The sequence below is a fragment of the Coturnix japonica genome, chromosome 5 (assembly GCF_001577835.2).
Source record: "Coturnix japonica isolate 7356 chromosome 5, Coturnix japonica 2.1, whole genome shotgun sequence".
Taxonomy (NCBI): domain Eukaryota; kingdom Metazoa; phylum Chordata; class Aves; order Galliformes; family Phasianidae; genus Coturnix; species Coturnix japonica.
In genome coordinates this window covers 41932287-41946624 of record NC_029520.1, presented here as the reverse complement: position 1 = coordinate 41946624, position 14338 = coordinate 41932287, and positions in this window count along the sequence as shown.

The following is a 14338-nucleotide window of genomic DNA, read 5'->3' as shown; positions in this document are numbered from 1 at the left end:
AAAAGACAGCAGCAATGCATGACATGCTTACAAACTGGAGCCATTCCATTGGCAAAGCACTAAGAGGTGAAACATATGGTGAATTAAATTAATGCTGAAAGGATATCTATCACATTTACACAATACCCTGAATATTGTAGGCATTAGGATAACCTTCAAGAAAATGCTGTAAAATACATGGAAAGACCCCCAAAGCATTTCAGATTAGAGCCACAGAGGAAAAAAAAAAAAAAGTGTGATAGGAGGTGCATCAGATGGGGAGGTATAGAGTTTGGTCTCTGGATGGACCCCTCATTTAGAATACTGCTTGATATTCAGAAATACAGGTAGTTGGAACAGTTGCTACAGCCTTAAAGTTCATAATAGTCCACTTAACATCCACATAATGAAGCTTGATCTTGCAGGCCTGTCTGAAGCATTACAGGACTTCTGCATTAACCATCTATATTCTATCACCTCCTATTTAGGTGAGAGAGATGCTTACATTCATCTTAACTTCTGCCTCTAAAACCCAGGGATACCTATTTCCTCTTCTGCCACACACTCTTTATACATCTGCATTGACTTCCCTCTGCATTAATCCAAATTATTTAAGTACTATTTGCAGTACTCAGAGATTTGAAACACAGTGATGGTAAATTATTTAGCAAACAATTAGAGGAAGGAGTGCAAACAAAACCCCTAATTTCCAGAAGTATCTTTAATCACTTGGTGCAGCCTTAGAACTCCGAGCAAATATTAAGGTAATTAATTGCTGTCAACCTGCCAGCCACATGAAAAGCACCTTCAGTGAATTATGGAAACGTGTCCCTCATACTTCAGAAGGTGTGAACACAGCTACCTGCTGTTTCTCTCAAGGTCACACTTTGAAACTGCAGCGCTATTCCCACAGTGCAGAAGTTCAAATCTATTCTGATGGTTCCTTTAGGATTTTCAAGCCTTCATTCAACAACCGTTAACAATGAATGAAACAATCACTTTATATCTCAAATGAGTACTTCAGAAATAACCTTTGAATAACCTCCAGTAATTGGTTGACATACGACTTTCATGTGAGTTTGGATGTACAAATTTTTCTAACAAAATCCAGACAAGCACAAAGACAGAAATTCACAATCAAAAAGGCAAACCGAGGCACTGTTCCAGGAGCCAGCTGTTCACTTGCTTTGTTTTACAGGAACAATTTCAGCTTCTAAAATTTAGGAATGCTGCATCACATGGTTGTTTCAAATGAATTCATTCAGCAACCACTTAAAACAGTAAACTGCTGCAAACTGTGTTGTAGAGGTCTTTGGGATTCTCAGCATCCTTACCATAGAATGGCCTGGGTTGGAAATTATATGAGAAAACATCCAGTTCCAACCCCTGCCATCGGTTGGCTTCCACCCACCAGATAGGGGCGGCCAGGGTCCCATTCAGCCTGGCCTTGAACACCTCCAGGAATGAGGCACCCACAACCTGTCTGTACAGTCCATACCAGTGCCTCACCACCCTCTCAGTGAAAAGTTTCCCGAACATGTGAGAGACAACACTAAGGGATGCTTCTGAAGATAGGACAACGGTCCCACCAAAACAGCACTCCCTGTAGAGAACGCAACTCCATGATCCCCTTTCTCTTTAGTACATCCTCATAAAGCTCCCAGAAAGCAAAAAAGGCCTAAACATTTTTGTCTCTACTACATAGTGCTAACTTTAACCTAAAACACTACTTCATTTATTTTGCCATTGATATTACATATTTGTAGCCATCCATCACTGCTTTTAAATACAGAAAATTGTTTCAGTGCATTTATGTGAGATTTCATTGCTCCAGTTTCTTACTGAAAGAAAACAATGCTAAGAAGACAGAGCTTTATAATGTTTCATGGTGCAGGACTCTACACAAACTCTGGCAAATCTATTTGTACATGAACTTGACATGTACTAGGGTCAAGCACAAAGATGGGCACAGAGCACAGTCCTATGGCAATATCTTGGCTTGTCTCTGTCTGCTCAGTGCTGAGTACCACACTGAACAGAAACACAACTCTGGGGGTACATTTTGGGGAAGCACTTGAGATAAGTTTGTTTATTTTTATAGCTCTCACCAGAACACTTTGAAGTCACATCCTCAGCATTTGGAGGCCACCCAAAGGAAACCAGTATGTAATCAAAATGCATATCAGATGTTGCAGCTAATGCTGTATTTTAGGGCTGAACTTTTGCCATATGCAATGAATGGTGATTTTATGCCTCAGATCTACCATAGCATTCCTTTGTCAGGGTGACAAACAGGTATGGTTTTAAACAAGAAAACACAGCTTCTCAGGATCTGTTCAGTTGTAACATCAAGAACAGTAAGGGCTCTCTAGGGACAAGCTTCACCATACATTAACTTTTTCAGAGTGTCAGCTTTCTAGTATCATTGAAGTTCCTATAGGAGCTCAAGGCACTGAGACAAACTATGAGAACAAGACAATGAAATACCCTGGACCAACTTAAGACAGAAATCTTATTGGTTCACTCCTCCCATTAAAAGTCATCCTACTTCTTTTCAGATCACAACTTATAGAGCTGGTGACCACTTGTGGGCATGCCAGCACCCAGAGGCAAGCTGACAGTTCCATGTAGAAGATCACTGCAAAGTGGCAGAGACAACAGCTGGCACAGATGGGAAGGCATGCTGTGAGGTTAGCACTATCAAACACTAACTGTGAGAAACAGATTTGTACATCTAGAGGTATTATCGAGTAGCTTGGAAACTTTGTAAGGTACTAGGGAAGACATCAAGAGTGAAATGGAACCTCTGCCACAGGAGGGAGGCTAGGGTGGCCTGGATTGCTCAGCAGAGAAGTCTGCTTCATAATCCTAAATGACCATGGCATGCAAAGGAGGGGCAGTTATTCTCTGCTTTGAAATTTCAAGTCTATCCGACAATCCATTCAAAGCAAAGTAGGTAGCACTCTTGCTGCTAGTAAGGAATGACTGATAAGGAGCCCAGTAAGACATTGAGCATACTTCTGCTAGTGAAAGAAGAGATACCACAGGAAAGGTTTTCCATTGCCTGGAAGCCTGAAATGGAGGAAGTAACACTCAATAATTACAAAAAATAGACTCAAATTAGACCTGGTCTTCCTATGACTGGTGCAGTGAGGAGATGATCTTTTTCTTTTTGTCTTCTAAAAAATAAGAAAGCTGTTACCAATGTAGGACCTAGCACCTCACCACAGCCTTCCAAAACATTATTATAGGCTAAAAATTGTACAGGATGGTCCCTTAGCAGAGAGAAAACTTTTACTGAAAAAGAGAGATTGCAATTTTACTTCTCACTGAGACCTCATTCTTTACACTTCCTCTTAGAAAACAGAGAGGAGATCTAAGAAGATCGTTGTGGTAGTGCAAATGAATGCTCAAAAAAGTGGTGGTTGTTATGTCATTTTTCAGAGCCCAGAGAAGTGGGCAACTTTGAAAGGGATGGAAGTCAGACAATGTTTAATAAAGAAAATAATTCTCCAATCCTATGCATGTGTAATTGTGCAGAACTGAAGTGACCACTTCCCACTCTTTTATGCAGATTGCACTTAATTATGCTCAGGCCTGGCACTTGTATTGCAGTTACACCATCGTTCTGAAGAGAAGAAACTTCATAAGTGCGCTAGACTCTCCTTCACCAGTTCTTCCTTAAGACAGCCAGGATTTTATCATGGACATCGATGTATGCTAATTTTAATCTGCTTGTTTTAAGAGGCCCATCTTTCTCAGAGGGAAAGATAGATTGCTCTAATATCAAGGTTTTGTAATAACAAAATGTCAGACCAAAATTGCAGCATAGTTGGTAGATTGGGCAGAAGGAATTATTCCCATGTAGATTCTAACAGTGTATTTTAATAAATGTTTTAAATAAAGGGATGGCTACTTCCTATGCAGTTTTGCTTTGTTCTAATGAAATATTTACCATGCTGTAATTGCAGTCCATCCCTCAGGCAGAAGTATACTGCCAGCCACACAATAAATATTACACTATGCCTCAATAGGGCTTTCTGAAAAGCAAACTTTTCTTGGTAGATAAAACTTGATTGATAATAGCCTGTTCTGAGAGGACCACTAGGGTTTTTGTTCACTAAGAGGATTTTAGAACCAGCAGGGTGTTGAGATGAAGTACATACCAACATTTTTGCTAATCATTTGTTATTGACTGTATCTCGCAGAGTAGAAACAGACCACATGAGTCAAATCACCAAGTTAGTTTTCAATCGCAAAGGCACTTCATTAAAACATCCTCCAAAAATATAGAAAATTGTTTTGAAAAAGAAACAGGAAAGCTAGTGTGAGCAACATGCAGAATGAGATCCTCCTCTCACAGCTCTGCACTGCTCCACTTAAATCAGCTGGAAGAACAGATCTTCTTTGGTCAGTGTCAGAGTACATTTTACCTTTCAAAGGCAGTAAAACTAGTTTGATTTTAACAGAAAAGGTTGGGATTTATTTTCACACTTGATAGTCTGTTTGTAGCCAGAGTCTAATGATACTTGATACGCATTTCAACCTTTTCTTTCAATCTCTTCCCCTAATGCTGCCTCCCACACCTCCTGCTGATCTGGGCCCTACATCTTCAAGACCAGAAGAAATGTCAGCCTCAGTTTCCACAAACCAGTTACAAATATTTGTGTAAAACCAAAGTACTCAGAATAAAGTAAGTTCAAGCTACACTGTAGAGAAAACAGAAAACCTGACAGGAACTCACATACTGCCACCTGTCTCTATTACCAATCATAGTTGCTCTGTCATGGGGTAAGCATGGTGGTGATAAGAAGGGAGAGAACAAGAAGTACTAAGAGTGAAGCTCTTTAGTTTTCTCAGTTCCCTCTCTCAAACTCTGCCTTTCCTTTGTAGGCTGTGAGCTAATACTTCAATCTGACAAATGGAAAAAGCAGGGCATAGCCAGTAGGTAGCAATAAATATTCAGCAATACTTTTTTCCCTTTAGTTTCTCCTTCATTCATCCAAAATTGCCTCAACATATTCTTCCTTACAGAATGGGGAGGAGGACAGTTTATGCCAAACAGATGTATTTGTTTCCTCTTAAAGAAAATATCTGCCTCTCACTTCTGTATTCAGAACTGCATATTTACAGAGTGTTACATTGCCTACAACCAGACTTTAAATATTTATTGCTCATGTGGTTGAAAAATAATGCAATTAGATGACAAGCAATCCTCCACAGATTCCCCCTCAGACAATATTTCATGCCATGGGGGAAAGCACTCTATGTCTGGTTGGCATCTTACTCTGCAAGAAACTCTGCTGGGAGGGATCCTACTTGTTTGCTGTGACCTCTGTTTGCAGAGGAGAAGGTAGATGTAAGGAGTCCAGTCTTACACAGCTCACAGCAATGACCCATGGGCTCCCAAATCAAAGCAGGAGGGAGAGAAAGGAGCAACAGAGTAGTTATTTCCAGTTCTGCATACAATCAATGGACCTGTAGACTGTCAGTCTATAAGCTCTCCCTCTTCCTTATGTCTCCATGAAGTAGACACCCAGATCAGTAGTGAATACAGAAGCCATGAAGAATGGGAATCATACAGCTGGCCTGATCCATCCCACAACCTGAGAAATACTTCTTTGCCATAAAGGAACTGTCAGTGTCACTGCAATAGGAAGCAATGACACAGGAAGAAGCAGCAGGTCTCAGGAGGGCCATACAACATTTTCAAGTGGCTTGCACATTACGAGTGCTCAACGTATCACTTTTGAGAAACCACCAGCATACATATTAATCTGAATTAAATGAACTACTGCCTAAACCGGCTAATTCTGAAGCACCAATCAAACTTAACCTTGTTAAATATGCACAGGTTGAGCAGCGTGACCCCCATGGTCAAGTATATTTTAGGAACCAAAATAATTTCTGCCTATTTGGTTAAATGTCTGGAATACTGAGCCAAATGCAGTTCAAATTTTTTGATTAAATATAGTAACTGGATTTCATAGCAAGTCTTCTTACCGCCTCCGTGAAGACAGGCAGCACATTATCTTTCCCTCAGTTTGAGGCGATTCGGATAGACATCAAGCTCAACTCCATGACGGTGTACTATCTGTACTGAATTGGTTATTTCTTATGAGATTATAAACAGTATGTAATGTGGAATGATACAAAGATGGTAACAAAGATGGTATCATATATTCAAAAGGTTATTTATGAGGAAAAGCTCACCGATATGGATGTCTTTGCTGGGAAACTCTGAGGCAATCTCCACTAAGGAGTGATCTCCAAGAGATGCTGCCTTAGTGGTGGTCAGCCCTTAAATGAGGTCTAGAGGAGATAGAGTCAAGCTCCACCCCTTCTGGGAGTACAGCTAAATTACTCTCACCTGTGCTCCCACAGCTGACCCGACACTCACCTCAGCTGATTAATCAGAGGTTCAGGCTGTGATTACCAGTTTCCCATACACAGTGGAATTTACTTTCTTTTCTTTTTCCCCCACCCTTTTTATCTTGTCAGTTCAAGACTTCTATTTTTTTCTTGTCTGGATACTACAGTTATAAAACTCCCAATTGATGTTCATGTAATTGAGGGTAAGGATATTGCTGCACAGAGCATAGGTTGCCAGAGGCTTGTTAGCTTCTTCCAGAAAAAAAATGAAGACGTTACTTGTGATACTTCTTGTAAATAGGAAGAAAATCATTCATCTTGCAAATAGATGAGGATCATAGAATAACGCAAGGTGCCATCTGCAGTCACTATGAAGCGGGTTTAAGTATTTCATTTACCACTGATACCTCACCTAGAGCTGAACTCTGCAGCTTTAAGTGGGGCTATTTAAATGACAGAACTCCTCCATGCTTCTCACACTCCATCAGCAGACAGGAAAAAAGGAAGTTCTACAATCCATTTTCAGTTTCAAAAATAGTCAAGAATGAAAAAGTATTATTTATAACTTTAAAAAAATACAGAAAGTAAAAAAGGCTAGAAAGAATATCACAAAGGGTTGGATCCCCATTATGAGACAGACATAGAGAATGGAGAGAAGTCATGGGTAATGAGAAGCACAATACACAAAGATACTAATTTCACAATCATGTTAAAAGTACAAGAATACATTAATACCCCAAACTGCATGGGTTATGGCCAAGAAAAATATTTACCAAGAAACAAAACCACAATTGTTATAAAGGAAAGGCTGTGTGAGCCTTTCAAGGGCTGAGAACTGAAAGAGAACTTCGTAATGGTGCTAACAAGAAGGCAGAGAGAAGACAAGAGGAGATGGCCAGTGGTGAGCCTGCTGTGCTCTGAAATCATAGAAAAATGCCAGAACAAGTAGAAGACCAAATTTTTCTTCTGCTTAAGTTAGTTTCATTGCTTGAGACACTAATGTGCTGAAGTAGGTTATTTTAGTTTTACAACTGAGTGTAAAGGGAAGCATTCTAAAAAATGTTGAGCATCTGACTGAGAGCTGATATTACCTAATTTACTCAGTTTTATTAGATTTGATAGTTTTATGCCACTAGATTAAAGCACTTAGGAATCAAATTGTTAAAAGAATTAAATCAGATGCCAGAATTCAGAAAAGCAAACCCTTATCATAGGCGTCAGGCAGAAAATGTTATGAAAGACACCATTTAGTTGTGAGAGGTCACCAGACCCATGCAGGTGAACTAAGTGGGTTTTATGCATTTGGTCTGGGATACCTTCAGATGTATAACTTCTACACCATCCCAACCCAGGAGAAGCATATGCTTCCCATCTGCCTCCCACCACAGGGCAGCAGCTATAGGAGACTCCAATGATACATGATCATTTAGATGAGGAAAAGCCACAAATTTTTATGAGTTCAGCTCACATACAACAATAAATACTTTCATAACTGAAAGTAACGCTGTGATTTCCTGCAGGAAAATGCCCGTTCTCCAGCATGGCTCAGGCTATGCTACAAGGGGAAGCCACGGGCTGCTCCTACCCTTCATAAGCAAACTATAACTTCAGCAAATGCTTTTAAGAACTTACTTTTCCAGAGTATTGAGTTCCTTTATCTCTTCAGTAAAGTGGAAGAAAAGGCTAAAAAATAAAAAATAATGCCCTAAGACGTAACTCTTCTCCTGCTCGCAAAAGTATTCTCTATTATTTCTTCTTTAAACAAAAATGCATTGCTTTCTTCCTAACCTACACAGATCAAAAAGTCCTTTGTCTCAGGCTTACCCCCACTGAGATAGAGGAATAGGGAAAATGCCCTCACCTTTCTTTCAGCTGCCTACAATTACTCCCAGCTGCAAACTGCAATCCTATCTGCCTTCCCCTTGTTTTAACAGTGGATTGTGATGGCAATAAGAGTTCTGACCATAGATGGGTATTGGGGTAGTAGGTCCAGCAGCTCCAAAAGCTGAAGCTTTGCCCCACTGAAGAGCTTCAGTTATGGGCTCAGCAGGGAGCTATAAATAAAGGATGTATTTTCACCACAAAAGCCCCTTAGACTGCAGTCTACACCCTGGAGAGCTTTTCAGGACAGCCACATTCATCACTGTTTCCTTCAAGGGCTTCTCATTGCTAAAACAGCTACAGATATGGTAGCAGCCTGATGCTACACCCAGCAAGGAGAATGACAAACTTATGTAGACCCAGATAAAACATGAAGAAAAATCAATTAAACATGTATATATAAAAATAATTATATGCTGCTTAAAGATGTATGCAAACTGACATTTTAGAGATGACTCATATTTTCCTGCTTTTTTTTTTTTTTTTCCTCCAACGTTTCTTTGAAGGCTGCTCTTAGTTATGGTGAGGAGGGCATCTAACAGAGCCACGCTGCCTAGGCAGGGGGCAGCTGCCCTGGTCAGGAATCTCACAATTAGCATAGCTGCATCTGCTATGACGGTAAAACAGGGAGGTTACCAGAACACCTGGCCAGACCTATCTGTGTCTACCAGGGATTTTCTAACCTCCTGAAACAACAACAACAATAAAACAGCTTAAAAATGCAGAATTACAAATGGACAGGGTTAGTGGAGAGCATCATTACAGGATGTGGTCAAATGTTCAATCAGAACATCTGTGACCTTGCAAGCATGGATCCATCTTGATCACCATCACCTGCTCTGGACATGAAGATGAACACTGCACATAAAACTTGATTTCCCCATACACTAAGCCAGCTATTTGCTTTTTCTAAGCAGCTTTACAAAAAAAAACTCAGAGGTATAATTGTAAGATATACTGACTTTTTCCTCCTCAAGATCCTTTGTCTCCAACCAGAACTACAATAAGTCCCACAAACAAACAACAACAACAAAAAACAACAAACAAAACACAAAAACCTGCTGATTGGCAAGGGAGAACTAATAATTATAAGTTGTGGTTGGATTTCTGGTAAGCTTTAACTAAGGGAGGGAGAAGGGCTGATAGGAAAAAGGGCAATCACAACAAGTATGTGACAGAAAATACCCTGAAGCTGCTTTGGCTTTGGGAAAACTATGATGTTCAACAGCTGGTGCCACTGGGGTCAGAAAAGAGATCAGCAGAGAAAATAGAACCCTGGGCAAGGAAGAGGTTTTCAATTTAAATCAGAGGCAGGTAGAGATAGCAACATCAAGCAAGACTGTTTAGTAGTGATGTCTTGTAAAGGCAGTGATAGTGCTGATGTCACAAACCAGGAAGCCAGGAGGAAGAAACTACAGGAGAAGGAAAGGAGCTAAGAGGAGCACGAGTGACTGCCCTGAGATGTTTGTTCCCTTCTATTTGTGTGAAACGCTTCTGTGAAACTGCATTAACCTTCCTGCAAAGTAAAGTGAACTGAGTGACCAGGGATCTCATCAATATACATAAATATCTAAAAGGAGGTAGATGTTGGTGTTATAGCAGTAAAGGATGAACCTTCCAGCCATTATGCCATTAGATTTTGTTGGTGTGCAATAGATGGCAGCAGAGGGGCAGTCCACTGGACAGCAGTTTTCAAAGCCCCAGGACACAGCAGCCTTGCTCCCCTGCTGTCCTGGCCTTTGCCATATTCTTTTTAACTTCAGCAAAGCCAACTGAGCACATAACATGATTAAGATGAGAAAATGCGTGTGCTCCCCTCACTGCCCTTAAAGAACCAGGGCTGAGGTGGCCAGCAGCCAGGTTCAGGGAGGCAGAGTGCACTGGGAGGCTGAATTCTGTGCCTCTGAAGGTTTGTTATATGGCTGTTTACAACCAGCAGAAATCTCTCAGCCTCTCTCTTTCTCCACCTCACTCAAGTGTTGACCTCACGGGAGCAGTGGTCTGATGCACAGAGTTATGTGGTGAGTGGTGGTCTCAGTTTATAAAAGTTTGATGTACATCAAAAATAAAACCAAGACATTTGCATTCAGTGCTGAAAGCTCTTGGTTTGCATAGTGAGTTGTATGAGGCAGACACTCCCATGTGCTGAGCAGTGCTGTCTTCCCCAGGACAACATCCACAGGGTGGATCAGTGTAGGATGGGGAGGGTGAGAACAGATTGTGGTAGGAAAATGTTTTTGCTCTGAGGAACTGAGTTTTGATTTTAATTGGAAAATACTTTTCAGATGGAAATTGATTTTATCTTAATGAAGCAGGCAGAACAAAACATGGTTAAAACACACCAAACTATATCGCCAGAGATGCTTCTAAATTCCATTTTATCAAAAACCTCACATTCCTAAGGTGAAAAACCATTTTAAAAATGAACAAATATTCGGTGTATAGAGAAAGCATTTTCTCAGCTCCAAGCTGGATGCTTTCACACCCAAACAACAAGTTCTGTGCTGAGTCACAGCAGTGTTTGGCCAGTGCTACACCAGTAACACCAATGATGTTTTGCATGTTTTCACCAATGGAAGCAGGCACCTGATGGAGCTGTAGGTGTCCCTGTTGATTGCAGGGAAGCTGGAGCAGATGCCCTTTAAAGGTCCCTTCCAACTCAAACAGTTCTATGGTTCTATGATTGGAACTTTGCTTGCTTGATGATGGTGCAAAAACCATGCAACGTATTGCTTCAAGGGGTTTGACAACTGAACCTTCTAAAAATCAAGACCTCAATCCTGCAGGTCTGTTATGCTCAGAACAGCACAGGAGCCACCTGGGGCTGTTCACATGAGCAGAGAAATAAGAAAAACAAGACCCCTGTTTGGTGTAAAAGAGCTCATCCTTCTGCCTAAAATTGTAGTGAAGGTTGTGGAGTTGCACATTACTCTTCAGAAACATCAACCTTTAAAAACCAGGAGGTCAGTATAGGATAGCCAGAGGTTTGTAAAATTTAAACATAGGATGCAAAATCTATTTTGCTGCTGTTTGTACAGCTCAGTGAAACTGCATGTAAACACTGGACTATCAAATAGGGACTTTAAAGCCACTGATAAGTGTGGACCAATGGTGATCTATATAAAGGAAAGTGTAAAACATTCAGTACTGAAGTTCTCCAAAGCACAAATTTATATGCCTATCATCTGATGGAAGATGCAGTTTGAATATTTCTCCACTGTCTTCATTCTTACAATGGTTATATTACATAGGGTATATCATCAGTTTTATCAGTCATGCAGACTCAAAGAGAACAGATGAAAACAAGGTAAATGAAGCAGGAAAGTATAACACATTATATAGGAAATTCCATGTTTTTACCCTATCTGATTAATTATGTTGTTGCTATATCTGAACTCTCAGCCAAACCTGTAAATACATCTATATATGCATATTGACTGCAAAGGAACTAAGTCCCTTAGGCCAAATTAAGCACAATATACGTTATAAAAGAAAGCATCTAAATTATGTCCCACTGTGTACTATGCAATGTCAGCAGCAGAAGCATAAGAATGATAGTTATTTCATCTCACTTCTGAGTTGGACACTATTAAAAATGTATTTGTGCAACACTGTTTTCTTTTATCTTAATGCAAACACTTCATATGCTTCTGTTTGCTGACAGCATTTGAAAATGCACAGCTCCAAATGCTGAATCTTTGTCTTGCAGTTTCTTTAGGCTCCAGAAGTGATGGTATAAATTTACTATAAAATGAATGCTAGCAACGGATGCAAATAAATTCACTGGCTATATTTTCTGCCCACAATAAAGTATTAATGAAACATGGGCAACATTGTCTTCATTCTTTCCTTACGCACTCAGTACCAAAGCATTAACTATCTTTCTTAAAGAAATAAGAACAATACATGTTGGTCCTGGACAATACAGGGTTGGTCCTGGAGGTGTGTGAACCTCATCGGAGACATCATAGAATAACTTGCATAAGTTTAATTGCTGTCTGAGCCTGCAGCAAACAAGCTACAGACTTGTATTTCTCTATTGTTTCACAAGCAGGCTATCTAGCATGATGGGAGAGCAGTTCACGCTACTGAACCTGACACAGGATCCATACTTTAATATAAAAATCCTGCTGTAGTGATCAGTTAACACAAAACCCAAGCACCTGACAGTAAGGTATGGTCAGTTAGAGAGACACTACCCACGGAACATCATGGGTCATGATTATGGTTCAGAGTGAAAAAGGTGTATTTCAGAGTGAAAAGGAACATTCAGAGATAAAAGCTATATCCTGTAAAGTTTCACTGCAGGAAACACTGGGGTACTTTCAGCCTTACAAATTGCCTTTCACCATCTGAGCCCTCCCAGGTGAAATGCAAATAACCAGTCCTAATGATTAAGACAACGAGCATCTTATTGGCTTCCAGATGGTTTGGATGTAGATAGATGTATGTGGATGCACATACTACTGAAACTTGGCCTGAGGTTTGTGCTACACAGGCTTTGTTTCTCTTAGATTATTGGTGGGGAAGGACGTGCTGAGTTTGTAAGAGTCTCAAAAATGCACCTGGAAGCAGGGCAAGGTGTCTGCTAGTAATTGAGATGAACAATGCCTGTACCATTCTTTACACCCTTGTAGATCTTTGTAAGCTTGTGCATACTGCTCCAAAGACACTCTCTAAGACGAAGAGGTGCTTCCATGTTTGTGCAGTGTGCTCCTGACCTGCCAAAAATCTCCTCTTGGGAAGAGAGCCAGCAGCACTTGGAGTCTCAGTCATGTTTGCTTTGGAAGGCTGCTACTGGAAACTGCTGCCGAAACTTATGCAGTGAGGTTACTCCTTTGTTTCACTTAGCTACATTTTGTCAAAAAAAGTATGCACATTATATATACATCCTCAAAAATACTAGATGCCAGAAACTAAGTAATCCAGCCAAAACTCAAAACAATTAATTAGAAAATACTGCTATGCTGCTACCCTGGAATTTTAATCCAGTTATTCCTTAACTCCATTCCTTGCTATGGAGCATGTTCCTCCCATATCCTACAGCATGCTCTGAAATGTCAGGTTCTCATTTAGAAATGATGACACCTTCTGACATGCACGGATGAGACCTTGGGGTGAGCTTCAGGATATGGTTTAAGGGGAAGTATAAGACACTTAGACTTCATCAATGCCTCATGCTAAATATTTGTCATGATGTGATGGAGGTTTCCTTAGTATTTGGATGTCTAATGAAACAACACTGTACTTGAGGAACAGAAGAGGGAGTGAGACGGGGAACTCAAGGAACCAAGAAGACTTTAAATTACCAGGAACTAAACCAAAGAGATTTACTGAATAGACTGAAAATAATAAGATTGCCCAACACTAGACTTGTATACCCATTGTATACACAATGGAAAGTACAGTAATAACAGCAGAGCAACAACGTCCCAGGCTGCATCAAGGCAGGACTTACTCAAATGCAACAGCCATAGAAATAAAGGAAAGAAGCAGCTCACCTTCAGAAAGCCTCAGGTAGCCAAGGATCTTCAGCAAGAGACCCTCACCTCCACTACCAACCCTTAAATGAGGTATGGGAAGAGATGGATCCATGCTGTAATGCATGCACCTGAGCTCCCCTGGTTTGGCCCTGCCTTCCCACCAGGTGCTCAATCACTGGTTCAGGCTATCCTCAAGGTGTGTATATATATATATATATATATACATACACATATACATATATATATATATACTCACAGGTATCCTCAATTTACACAAGCTAAAATTATTGTTCTGGTATCTTATTATGAGACTGAATTTTCATTTTCTTCTACTCAAATGAAAACATGAAGATTCCCATAACTACTGTGGTAATATTTAATGTAAAAAGACTTTGGTAACTCTTTGCATCACCTGCAAGTCAAGCCAGGAATAAGACTATTGGCTTTCTCCTTGCCAAAGCAGACTTATCATTTGGCACTTTTAAAGAGAAGTTTTATTGAACAGTTACTGCAGCTACTGATGATAAGGAATCTGTGATGTATGTGATACCCAGTTGTATACTTCTTACAGGTGCATGCTGACAACTATCATGTAAAAAAGCATGAGGGTAATTTGTCTGCAG